At 44.1% G+C, this 12,278-nt stretch overlaps 1 pseudogene; it reads left to right on the top strand.

Moving 5' to 3' along the window:
• Positions 1-2,787: 2,787 nt before the first annotated feature.
• Positions 2,788-3,365, top strand: LOC130679356 (eukaryotic peptide chain release factor GTP-binding subunit ERF3A-like; annotated as a pseudogene).
• Positions 3,366-12,278: the final 8,913 nt, after the last annotated feature.

The raw sequence follows: 12,278 nt of genomic DNA, 5'->3' as shown, positions 1-12,278 counted from the left end.
TCAAGGCATAACAGTGAATTCATTTTATATGTGGTTCTTACCCTAATGCAGTTTTCCATCAGGTAGGGGAAACAGAAAAAAAAAATGTAATAAATTAAGTACATATAATTGTGGAAGTGCTATTAAGGAAAAGGCATGGTGCTAATATACAGAATGAAAGAGGTGAGTGTGGGTTTGGGGGAAGAGAGTCTGATGTTAGTTTGGGGTCTTCCAAGAAGCACTCACAAAGGACGATGTGAGGTAATGCAAATAATGAGTATTTTGGGCTGAGTTGTTCCCCACCCCACCCGAAATTAATATATTCAAGTCCTAACCCCAGACCCCATAGCTCAGATTGTGACAGTATTTGGAGATGAGGTCATTCAAAAGGTGGTTCAGTTAAAATGAGGGCATTAGGGTGTGCCTAGTCCAACCTGAATGCTGTCCATATAAGAAGAGATGCCATGTAAGGGATGGGCATGCCCAGAGGAAAGGCCCTATGAGGAGGCAGTGAGAAGGCAGCCATCTGCAAGCCAAGGAGAGAGGCCTCAGGAGACCCAAACCTGGGACCCCTTTGGCTTGTGCTTGCAGCCTACAGAACTGTGAGAAACAAATGTCAATTGTCTAGGCCGCATGGTCTATGGTCTTTGATTACGGCAGCCCTAGAACACTAATGCAGTGAGTTACCCCAGCAGCTACTGAGGCAGGATGAGCTGGGGAGGGACAAAGCAGGTGCTGCCTGTTCCCCATGCAGCACTTGTTCAGGTGGGCTGTATAACTGATGGAACAGTGTCCCCCAGAATTCTTGTCCACCTGGAAATAGGGTCCTTGCAAATGTAAATAGTGGATGATCTCAGTCTAAAAACAATCCTGTATTTAGAGCGGGCCTTAACTTTAATGACTGGTGTCTTCCTAAGAGAAAGAAGAGGACAATGTAGACAGACACACAGAGAAGAGGCCACGTCAAGATAGAGGCAGAGATTGGAGGGATGCAGCCACAAGCTGAGGAATGTCTGGGACCACCAGAAGCTGGAAGAGGCAAGGAAGATTTCTCCTCTAGAGCCTTCAGAGGGGGTACAGCCCCTTGATTTAAGACTGAAGACCTCCAGAACAATGGGAGAATAAGTTCCTGTTGTTTTATGCAACTCCATCTGTGGCAGTTTGTTACAGCCGCCACAACAAACTAATAGAGGGGAAGATGTGCCTCTGAACGGCCCATAGGACCATGAGGAAAGAAAGATAGGGACTTTGCCCAGCTTCCTCCTATGTGCTGTTTCCCTCTAGGAGACCGCGGCCCTGAATCCGTTTGCCTCCTGCTGCCACTTTGGCAACTATGTGTGATAGTGGGGTTTCATCCAGGTCTGAAAATTATCAGGGGAGCCAGACCCAGATCCAGGTAGGGGAAGTGGCTGAAGGCCCAGGACAAGGGCACTGAGGTCATCTGAGCAGGAGATACTATGTGTCCAGTATAGATACCTGACTCTTGTGGCTGTGGTGAGAATTAAATAAAAGAATATGTGCAATGGGTAAACACAAAATGCGGTCTGTCCGTACAATGGAATACTGTTTAACCTTAAGAAGGAAGGAAATTCTGATAACATGCTTCAGTGTGTCTTGTAGTTCAATCTTGAGGATATTACGCTAAGTGAAAGAAGCCAGTGCCAAAAAGATAAATAATGTATGATTCTTCTTGTATGAGGTTCCTAAAGTAATCAAATTCATAGAGTCAGAAAGTAGAATGGTGGTTGCCAGGGGCTGGCAGGAGGGAAGATTGGGGAGTGAGGGTTTAATGGGCATAGAGTTTTAGTTTGGAAAAATGGAGAATTCAGAGATGGATGGTGGTGATGACTGCTCAACAACGTGAATATACTGAATACCACTCAATTGTACATTTAAAAATGGCTAAGATGTCTTCAACGAACTGGAACAAATAGTTCAAAAATTCATATGGAAACACCAAAGACCCCGAATAGCCAAAGCAATCCTGAGAAGGAAGAGTTAAGTGGGGGGGATCTCGCTCCCCAACTTCAAGCTCTACTACAAAGCCACAGTAATCAAGACAGTTTGGTAATGGCACAAAAACAGAGCCACAGACCAGTGGAATAGAATAGAGACTCCAGACATTAACCCAAACATATATGGTCAATCAATATATGATGAATGAGCCATGGACATACAATGCGGAAATGACAGTCTCTTCAACAGATGTCCAGGGGTTGAAAGCTTTATCCCCCCGTAGAACTGCTGTCGGTTTTCCCTCATCCTGTGACTCACAGGACAGAGTGGACCGCCCCCGAGGGCTGAAAGGCTCTGGATCGGAGGCCCAGCACGGAGTCACGCCAAGACTCACCCCTGCCGCTGCCCCACCCGGTGACAGGTGGGGCCGCGAGGGCGACCAGGTCCCCGCCTCTTCGCGCTGCCTGCCGGGAGCCGGAGCCTCTTCCGGTTGCTCTGGGCCACGGAACTCCGACTCCCATCGACCCCCGGGAAACCGCAGCGGGGACGCGCGGGCTCTGTCGGAACGCGTAGTTCCGTCTTTGGCCGTGCTTCATAGCCGGAAGCGGGGACGAACGGGGCTGAGAACTACCGAGGTGAAGGTACGGGAGGCGGCGAGGGGTCAATCTGCGCGGTAGTGGGGTGGCCGGTGAGGCAGTCAGAGGTGCCTGGGTTGGGTGGAAGGACATCGGCTCGCACACACGAGGAGGGTTGAGCCGCCGCCGCCGCCGCCGCCTTTGTCGCGAGTGCGAAGTAGGGACTGGAGCTGCTGCCGCGGTGACGCCGGGGACTCTGTCGCTAGCCCTCAGCCCTTCTGTCTCCCACTTCCCCGGGTCAGCGCGGCCTGCTCCTCCCCGGCCCGTCGCCCCCGCCTCCATTTCCCGCCCTCTCTTCACCACACACACGGTCCCCCCGATCATGGATCCGGGCAGTGGCGGCGGCGGCGGCGGGGGCAGCAGCAGCGGGAGCAGCAGCGACTCAGCGCCCGACTGCTGGGACCAGGCGGACATGGAAGCCCCCGGGTCGGGCCCGTGCGGCGGCGAAGGCGGCCCCTTGGCGGCGGGGGCCGCCGAGGCCCAGCGTGAGCACCTCAGCGCGGCCTTCAGCCGGCAGCTCAACGTCAATGCCAAACCCTTTGTGCCCAACGTCCACGCCGCCGAGTTCGTGCCGTCCTTCCTGCGTGGCCCGGCCCAACCGGCGCCGGCGCCGGCGCCAACCACCACGGAGCCTGCAGTGGCGCGGGAGGCCCTTCGGGCAAAGGGGCCGGGACGCGGAAGCAGCCGAGCGGGAGGCCGGAGCCCACCTTGGTGGGGTGTGGGGACACGTCTGCGGTTCGCCTCGCAGGGCGGGGTACGCGCGGCCTCGGGGCCCGGCGGCACGTGGGGCGCTGACAGCGGCGCCGGGCGCGGGCAGCCCTGTGTGGGGCGGCCCGGGCGCGGCGGAGGGCCTGGAGGAGCGGTAGCTGCGTGTCGGCGACATGGGAGGGATCTAGAGCCCGTCCCTTCCCCGGGGGCCGCAGCTACCTACTAGAACTGAAAACCGTATGGGACGGAGAGGGCCCGCGGCCATCAGTACCATGAGGCCCAGACGTGGGACAACTGGAACCAGGAGGTGGGTGGGCGTTGAGCGAGCCAGACTCAAGGAGCTGGGAGGACGAGCGCCCGACTTTTCCTTCACCTTATGCCTAGGTGAGAGAGCGTTTCTTGCTCCAATTTCTATTATTGAAACTGTAATTAACGTTTTGGATATCTGGCACCGAAGTGTCCTGCAGGAATCCCAAGATGCATTGTAGTCTTGGGATCCCGCAGAAACTGTTGGCCATCACTTCAGAGGTCTTTCAGTTTTGTAAAGCATTGTGTAAGCTTGTAAAGTTAACAGTGTCAAAAGTAAGAGGTCCTCCCGTAATGTGTATAGGAAACTACATTGATTTGTGTTCTCTTTTTCTTAAGTGGTGCTTGTCTTCTTAGTGACACGTTTAGAATTTTAATTTCGTCAAAATCGGATAGCTTATTCAGGCTGTGTGGTATTGTAAGTCACTCTTTATGTTCACGTGTCAGTAATTAGCCTGTTCAGATACTTGGTATTATAGCTTACTAGTTGTCACGTGCCGTTCTGACCATAGCTAGTAGACTGTTTTGTGTGTTTTCAAGTCAGGTTTGGTCTTTAAAAAGCTTTCTGTATTTCGGGGCTGCTTAAGTGATAGGATGACATGCTTTCGGGTACTGATCTTGTGGGAATGTCAGATGTGTGAAGTTAACTATTCTCCCCTGTATGAAAAAGTGCTTATTTTACGAACTGTCAATATTGGCTTAAAGAGAGAAAGGAATGTACCTTCGTGAGCCAGGGTATTGGAGAACCATATCACAGATGTTCTTGGCAATTTGTGAGAATCGATTGTTGATTTCTCTTTGAAGTTCCACGTTGTATTTCCTAGATAAATGGACATCATAAAAGTCTCTGGGAGTTTAGCTTCTTCAGAAACTTGCCACAGTTTCTGTATTAGAGGCAGAGAGCTTGGAGAAGTACTTCTGTGAAGTAAGTACATATATGAGCACAGTTTGAATTTGGTTGTTTGATTTTCTTGATGTTTTGCCTTTTAACAAGGAAACTTAGTATTTATTTCTTTGCTTAGATCAAGCAGTTTGGCCTACTTAAATAAAGTTCACTTACCAGCCCCTAAAAGTGCCCGGTTCCCCATACCTTATCATGCAGATTCCTTTTATCCAGCCATTTTCTTGTTTCTTTTTTGGCCGTCCCTCCTCACTCTGGAGCCACCAGCACCACTCTGGCTAGACTTGGAACTCCATTTCCAGCTTGTCCATCCATCAGCCAGTGAGTCAGGAAGGGACAGCCATCCTCAGAGCAGTGATCTGGAGTAGACATTGTTGGGTGACTAGGTAGGTAGGTTGGGTGACTGTTAGGTAGAAGAGCTGTCTTTCCTCTTACTGGCATTTGCCAACTTGCTGGTTTATTCTTAATCCTTTTCTCTGTGACACTGTTAGAAGTGGAGATGTAAAAATATCTAAGGAAGCGGTTATAAGAGAAGTACTTTCTTTGTTACTTGGTGGTCAGTTTTTTTCAGTTATATCAAACTGTTTTGGTGTTACTGACTTTGTCAACTGCTTCTACAAAATGCCAGTTCATATTTTTAAAAGTGTCCTCCTTAGGGTTGTCTATTGGAAAAGAATGGTTTCTAAATTGAGGTCCAGAGAGATGTGGGACTGTTGGATTGCATGTTTGAACCCATAGAGGTCCATAAAGTACCACCATCATAGCAGAGAACTATGCCTGGAAGAAGCAAAGAAAAAAATTGGAACTTGCCCTTAGAAATTTACAAAGGGGGAGCCATAAAAGTTGCAAGTTTTTTTATAGTGAGGAAATAAACAGAAGGGGAGCATCTTTTCTTTGGTTGTTAAGCCCTTGTTGAGATTTGTTGTGGGTCCCTGTTTTTAAACTAGATAGGAGGAAGAGCTCTTGAAGGAGGAAGTCTAGAGGTAGAACACTGAATGACTTCCTAACTGTTCCTGTCTAGGATGAATATCTGTCATTTCTCCTGAAAACAGGCTAGTTGGGTTTTTCTGGTGGTTCCTTGAGCAGCCAGTTGCCATAAATGTTTTTGCACAGTGTCAGAAGGCTGCTGGGTGGTTATGCCTGTTTCCAGCCATCCCAAGTCAAAACTTGGGATTCCGTGTTGATCTTAGCTCTCAGAAAAAGTAATACAGGTTTCCAACGGAATGATTAAGTAGAATACAAATTAAGTGTAACCAAGTGTAATTCATTTAAGTTCAGTTCTCTACAGATCCAAGTAAATTGACTACGTGATGCTCTTTAAAGTAGAAGTCCTGAAATGAATGAAAATGTGGAAGACAAGGGTTGTGTGTAAGAGAACAAACATTTTCTATGCTAGAATGTACATATTTTACTTATTTTGAGTTTCAATTTGCACACAGTTCATTCTTTTTTATTGTTGAATGAGAAGTAAGTTTAGCGATTTAATTCAGGATTACTTGGTGTCTTAGTCCATTTGGGCTGCTGTGTAGTACAGTACCACAGACTAGGTAGCTTGTAAACAAAATTTTTATCCCTCACAGCTCAGGAGGCTGGAAGACCGCGATCAGGGTGCCACCCTGGTCAGATGAGGGCCTCCTTCCCTCTCTCAGATCAGATTGCTGACTTCTTGTTCTCACATGGTGGAAGGGGCAAGGGAGCTCCCTGGGGCCTCTTTTATAAAGGAGCTGTTTGTAAAATGCATTCTTGAGGGCTCTGCCGTTAGGACTTATGTCCTCCAAAAAAACCCCACCTAAGTCCAATACGTGAGGCATTAGAATTTCAACATATGAATTTTGGGGGGGACACAAACATTTCAGAGCATAGCACTTGGACTTGTAGAGCATCCAGGCTTCTGTAGTAATGGTGTGGTGTCCTTTCCACCACCGCACCCTTAGCATCTCTCAGAACTCTGCCAGTAAAAAATGAATATAGAATAAAAATAAAACCAGCGGTCCTCAGAGGAGGAACTATCTCCAAAACATAGCACATTGTATTATGGAACCTGAATTTTAAAGAGAAATGTTCTGTTTCATAGTACTTGGTTTTTGATGGGTGTCTTTTAATGGGGAAGGAATGTTCTTTTTTTTAGTGACAGAGATATAATTCACATATCACAGAATTCACTGTAGTGGTTTTTAGTATATTCACAAAGTTAATGCAACCGTCACTACTACGTGGTGGTTGCTTGTTAATCACTGAGTAGTCTCAAAAGTGACCTCTTCAGGGTCACCAGAGTAGAGTGCAGAATCTTACATAATTGCTTTGTTCAGAAGGCCTCTTAGGCTTTATTATGATTTTAAGTGATACCTGTTGACTGAGAGATAAGTTTAGACAGAAGATAGGTGAGGTTCTTGACTGGATTTTCCTTTTCCCATGAGACTGAAATCCCTGCAGTAACAAAGTCTTCAGTGGGACAGTAAGTAAAGTAGGCAGAGAAGGTGAGGGGAAAATACTGTTCCAGGAGTGTTATTTCTTTTCCTGCCTCGTTTTCTAGCTAGTTATTTCTTACCTTGACTTAACCAATTATTAGATTTGGGCTCTTATTTCCTGATTTTACATGCTTGCAATGGCTCCAGCGTGAGGATTTAGGGAGTAAGCGAAGGCATTACATGAACCAGTGCTTTCCTTGTGAGCAGCTATTTGAACTGGTAAGAAATTTTGATTGAGAATAGGCCCTCTTTGGAGCAGCTTTTATTTACTGCAGCTTTTGTACATGGCTTTCTTCTGTCCCTTGTTTTTCACCTTCTCTGGAATTGTACTGCAAGAAAAGATAGCGATTAAAATTTCTCAGGGCGAGTTAGGGAAGTAGAGTAGATGACAAGTTTTAAGTCTTGTTTTGTTTTTGTTTGCTGGGGAGGAAATGTCTTAAAGTGTTAAAATATTACTGTTTTTCTAGTCGAAGAGAAAGGAATGAAAAGGATTCGATAGTCTTTTGTGGTGAGTTAGCAGTATTAGAATGGAAGTTTTTGAGATGTAAGTCTGGTTTCTGCTCAGAATGATGTATAGCAATTAATGAACAAACATTCACGTGTTTACAGAATGCAGGATACTGTGCTGGGCACTTGAAGTGACACCACAAGATGAATTAATCGTAGTCCTGGAGTCTAGAAAGAAGTCAGACCCCCAGTTTACTCTAATGGAAGACATAACGTGGTTGAGAGGGTTTCAAAGCTGAGCAGAGGAGTTGTTCATAGGTGCCCTTGTGTAAATCATTTCAGTCTTGTTATACTAATCGTAAGCCTAGAGATACATTTTCTGGTACCTGTTCTTTGTTAATACCATAAGTGTCTTTTAAGTTCAGATATAATTCACATAAAATTTACATTTCTTGTGTTTCGGTATTTTATTTCAGCTTGCTAGGAAATTGCTAGAGTAGAGCATCAGTTACCTTTTTACGCAGCTTGTGAGTTACTGCCATTACGGCTGGTGTATCTATTGGGCATGTTAATTTAGAATTTCATCATTATATTCACAGTTCTTAAATTAACTGGGAAGCAAGAATATGGCCACTATTTGGAAGTTCTTGGTTATTCTGACATCCTAAGGACGCTTAAAAAGCTGTCATTTGTTGATTCATACCAAAGCTTCTTAAAAGTAGTGTCCTTGTTTTCAGTAGATTTTAACAAAGCAGGCTAGGGTATTTTTTTCCTAAGTGACTTTGTTTTAGGAAATCTAGTTGTCACAGTACTCCAAGTTGAGCCAGTTCCCCATCATAATTCTGCTTACTAGGTGAGAGAAACAGTAAGGATTTTTTGAGCATCTTTCACCAGCCTAACCTAAGAGTGGTTACACCCAATCCAAACCACATTCCAAACAGGTAATTGTAAGCCACTGACCTTGAACAAAGCAGAAAGTGCATGCCTTAGAATGTTGTTGGGGCAATCTCTGGGTTGACCGTTTCTGTAGAACCACAGTGGGCCACTGTACTACTCAGTGGTGTGTCCAGTTCCTTTGGATGGTTGGTTTTGGTTGCAAGGTAAGTGTATTTCTGTTCCCTTTGTACCTTAATGGGGCTGTCTGCAAAGTATTTTAAGTTCACCTACAATTTTTTTTGAAGTAAATAGGATATACATTATAAATAAACCTGTTTTAGGGTTGTTTGAAAAACATAGTGGATCTTAGTTACTCTACAGAAAGCCCACTCAGGTGGATGTGTGTCATTGCTTTTAGTGAATGAATAGTTCGTAGAATGTTAGGGCTGGAAGTGACCCTGGCAGTAGTACAGTCTTATCAGATAAAGAAACTGAAGCCTACAGATAGTGACTCCAATTCAGCAACAGTGGAGTCTGGAATCTGTTTGCCAACTGCTAGCTTAGTGCCCTTTCAATTACACCGTGCTGTTGACCGGGGAGAAGGGCATCCCTGGGGCTAACATCTTGACCACCAACCAGCATGGATTTCCTGAGAGAGGCCCTAGAATTTGCCTTTCTTGTGTTTATTCTTCAAAAGTTTTGTTAATATGGGGCTTTGAAAAGCTTGTAATGGTAAACTTATTGAGCAGTTACTTGCTTCATATGCTTTTATCTTCACAACAATCTTTTGAGGTTATGTTGAGCCCTTTTATAGATAAGAAAATTAAGGCTCAGAAAAGCTAAATAAATGAGGTGACATCTCCTAGTAAGTGGAGGAGCCAGGGTTAGACTCTACGTCTGATTTCAAAGTTTATTCTAGTAATAATAACTCAGCTAGTCTTCTCCCTGTGATTTGCTATGAAAAGGTCTTTTTGGCTGAGACACTTTTTCAGCAACTGAGTCCGTGAGATTGTGGCCTATGGCACCGCCTCCCTGTTCTGTCTCAGTAGTAGCAGGGTGACGTTGTGATAAGTAGGCAATGCTCTACTTTGAAATCACTTCTTCCTACATTTTAGGAAATAATGTGAGATAATTTGAAACAGTTCTGTTCACCGCTATAGCATTGTACCTTTTTATTTTGAGAGCATAGGTAGTTAAGGCAAAACCATGGACATTTCATGTGTTGTGTGGGCGTTTGGTTGTGATGTCTGCCTTTACTGGTTTTCAGTATTGTCTGTGGGAGAAAAATACCTCAGGCAGGCGGATTTGGTTGGGAGTGTATGGTCATCTGGGTGCTAGAGAATTTTTAGTTTCTTATGCAAATTGTACTTCAGCATCTCTTCAGTATTGTTTCTCTAACCCCTTCTTGGAAAACTGACACATACAAAGTTGTTTTTAGTCTATCGAACCCTGATGGAAATGCAGTAAATATATAGGTGGACTGCTACAGATGGTGAGAAAACTGAAGTGATAAGACTCTAAGGAACTAGTGACCTCTGAAAACCAAAAGAAACGGCTGCAGTCCAGGCACAGTGAATTACATACTTACTCGGTACGTACACCGTTTCAGCCTGTGGAGACTTTACAGGAGATGGGAAAAGGCTCTGTATTTCAGAAAACCACACTCATTCTGGAAGTTTCTAATGTCTTAGGGAACGAAAACTGAGATCTGTGTGTGGGTGTGCTTACAGCTGCAAGAAGGGTCCTACCCTAGAGGAGCTCAGAAGAGCCATCATAAGCTGGGTAATGGGGTGGGTGGGGGGTGGGATAAAAGTGGAAAGATTTGTACTACAATTGAGGAGATTCCTTAAGAGGATCTAGAACTGTGCACTTATGGCTCTTTAAATTAATTAAAACTAAATGTTTCAATTAAAAATTCAGTTTCTTGGTCATAGCCACCTTTCAAGTGCTTAATAGCCACAACGTGGCTAAGTGACAGTCATATCACAGCACAGAAACAGAACATTTCCATCATTGCAGAAGCTTGTATTGGACAGAATTTTGTCACAATGTTTCTCACTTCAAGGTAGCGTAAGACACTTGTGACTTTTGCGACAGCACTGAAGTTTTTATTCATTAATAATGAACACCATTTAGCCAACAGGACTAAGAAATTTAAGTAGGATGACTTTTGCATATTGTTGTTTTGTGTGTAAAGAGATGAAAGATTAGTTTTATACATATAAAGCAGTACACATTTAAGTTGCTGATTTATGGACTATGTGGGTTAAGCAATTTAAGAATTGGCCAGACTTTTATATTTAAAATATAACTTGAATTGAAACCTGGTTTTCACAGCCCACCACGAGTGTGGCCTTCACTGTACCCATGATCTGGCCAAGTAAGATCTCCGTGTTAAAGTCCTTTGATCCATAATCAAATCTTTAAAAAAATTGTATTTTTAAAAATTGAGGTGAAATCCATATGACATGAAATTAACCATTTGAAAGTGAACAGTTTGGTGGCATTTGGTACATTCACAGTGCTGTGCAGCTTACTACCTCAAGGTTCCAAACAGTCTCATCGCCTCCAAAGGAAATCATACTTTTTCAAGCAATTGTTTAACACTCCCCTTTTCCCAGCTTTTGGCAACCACCAAGCTACTTTCTGTGTGTATGAATGTACCTATTCTGAATATTTCATGTGAATGGAATTGTACCTGTGATCTGTTGTGTCTGGCTTATTGCACCATTATCAAATTTTAACTAGTTTTAAGATTCACAGTATCATCTTTGTTAAACCATAGGCAGTACTGTTGCCTGACTGTCTTTTGGTAAAATCTTTCACTTCTTGTTTTAAAATTTTGGGTAATATACCTTTTATCACAGCCAGTTCATTAATCTTCCTTTACCATAAAGGATAGCATTCGTTTCTTTTAATTTGAGGTATGGCAGTTTTATTAACTAGTACACTTCTGATAAACTTTCCCACCTAATTAGAATTGTTCTTTTTTGAATACTTGATGAGGGTGTGTACTTGATGAGGATGTATCTTCTGAACATGGAGATACCATTAGGAAATATGAAACTGATTTCATTCCTTGGGAGGTTGACTAACTTCTCTTCGACTAGCAGATATGAAGTGTGCAGGACTTGGAAATCAAGCCCCAATGGTTATGTTTGCCAGCCATGAACAAGTGACTTTGGAGCTGGTAGAATTACAAGCCTATGCTCATTAGTAGCGAGTAAATCTGGATGTGATGTATATTATGAATAATAGGAGTAGAATGAGAAAGGGTTGGAGATGTGTGTGAGAGAAGAGACTGGGTACAAATACACTGACAAGTTTAAATGTAAAGAACATGTTGCTGTATCTGTGATTTTTCTGGTTCATTGCTCCAAAAACATCAGTTCGCAGATGTTGCCACCATTGCCATTTGAATTGTAACGTGATCCGTGGTCTGAATGCAAGGATAAGCTTTTTTTCTTCCATCCTGGGGAAACTATTGTCAGCTTCTTATTTTGAGGCCCTTTAATGTCATCATTACATGTATATTAATAACTTAATTGCTGTTTGTACTTGACCCTGTCCCTGCCTCTGTAAGCTGTACAAACTCAAGACAAATGCATTATAAATGTAGGGTGTTTTGAAAAATAAAACCATGAACAGATTTTTATTATGCTGCGTTATGCAGCCATGGAGGTAGTCTTATGACTGATGTCACTGTCCTGAGAGGTGCCTTACAGCCTTAGGCATGTATTGTATATTTGTAAATCTAAGAGTTGGTTGTAGAACCAGGTGTTGAGGTGTGTGTACTGTTGGGTCTTATAAAGCCCATTTGCAGTTTGGGATGTCTTATAAGTGATGAGAGAGCCCCCCATACTGATTGTCTCCGTCTTCCTTGCCTTACAATGCTTGACCATCCTAACTGTGTCATCACTTACTCGGTTTACTTTTACTGAGGGATTTTCAGCAGGGGCTGTCTGAGGAAGGGCAAGGTGGCATTTGTGTAACTTGGAGAAG

The sequence above is a fragment of the Manis pentadactyla genome, chromosome 10 (assembly GCF_030020395.1).
Source record: "Manis pentadactyla isolate mManPen7 chromosome 10, mManPen7.hap1, whole genome shotgun sequence".
Classification (NCBI taxonomy): domain Eukaryota; kingdom Metazoa; phylum Chordata; class Mammalia; order Pholidota; family Manidae; genus Manis; species Manis pentadactyla.
The sequence above is the reverse complement of the archived record's forward strand: the minus strand, read 5'-3'. Positions and strand labels throughout refer to the sequence as shown.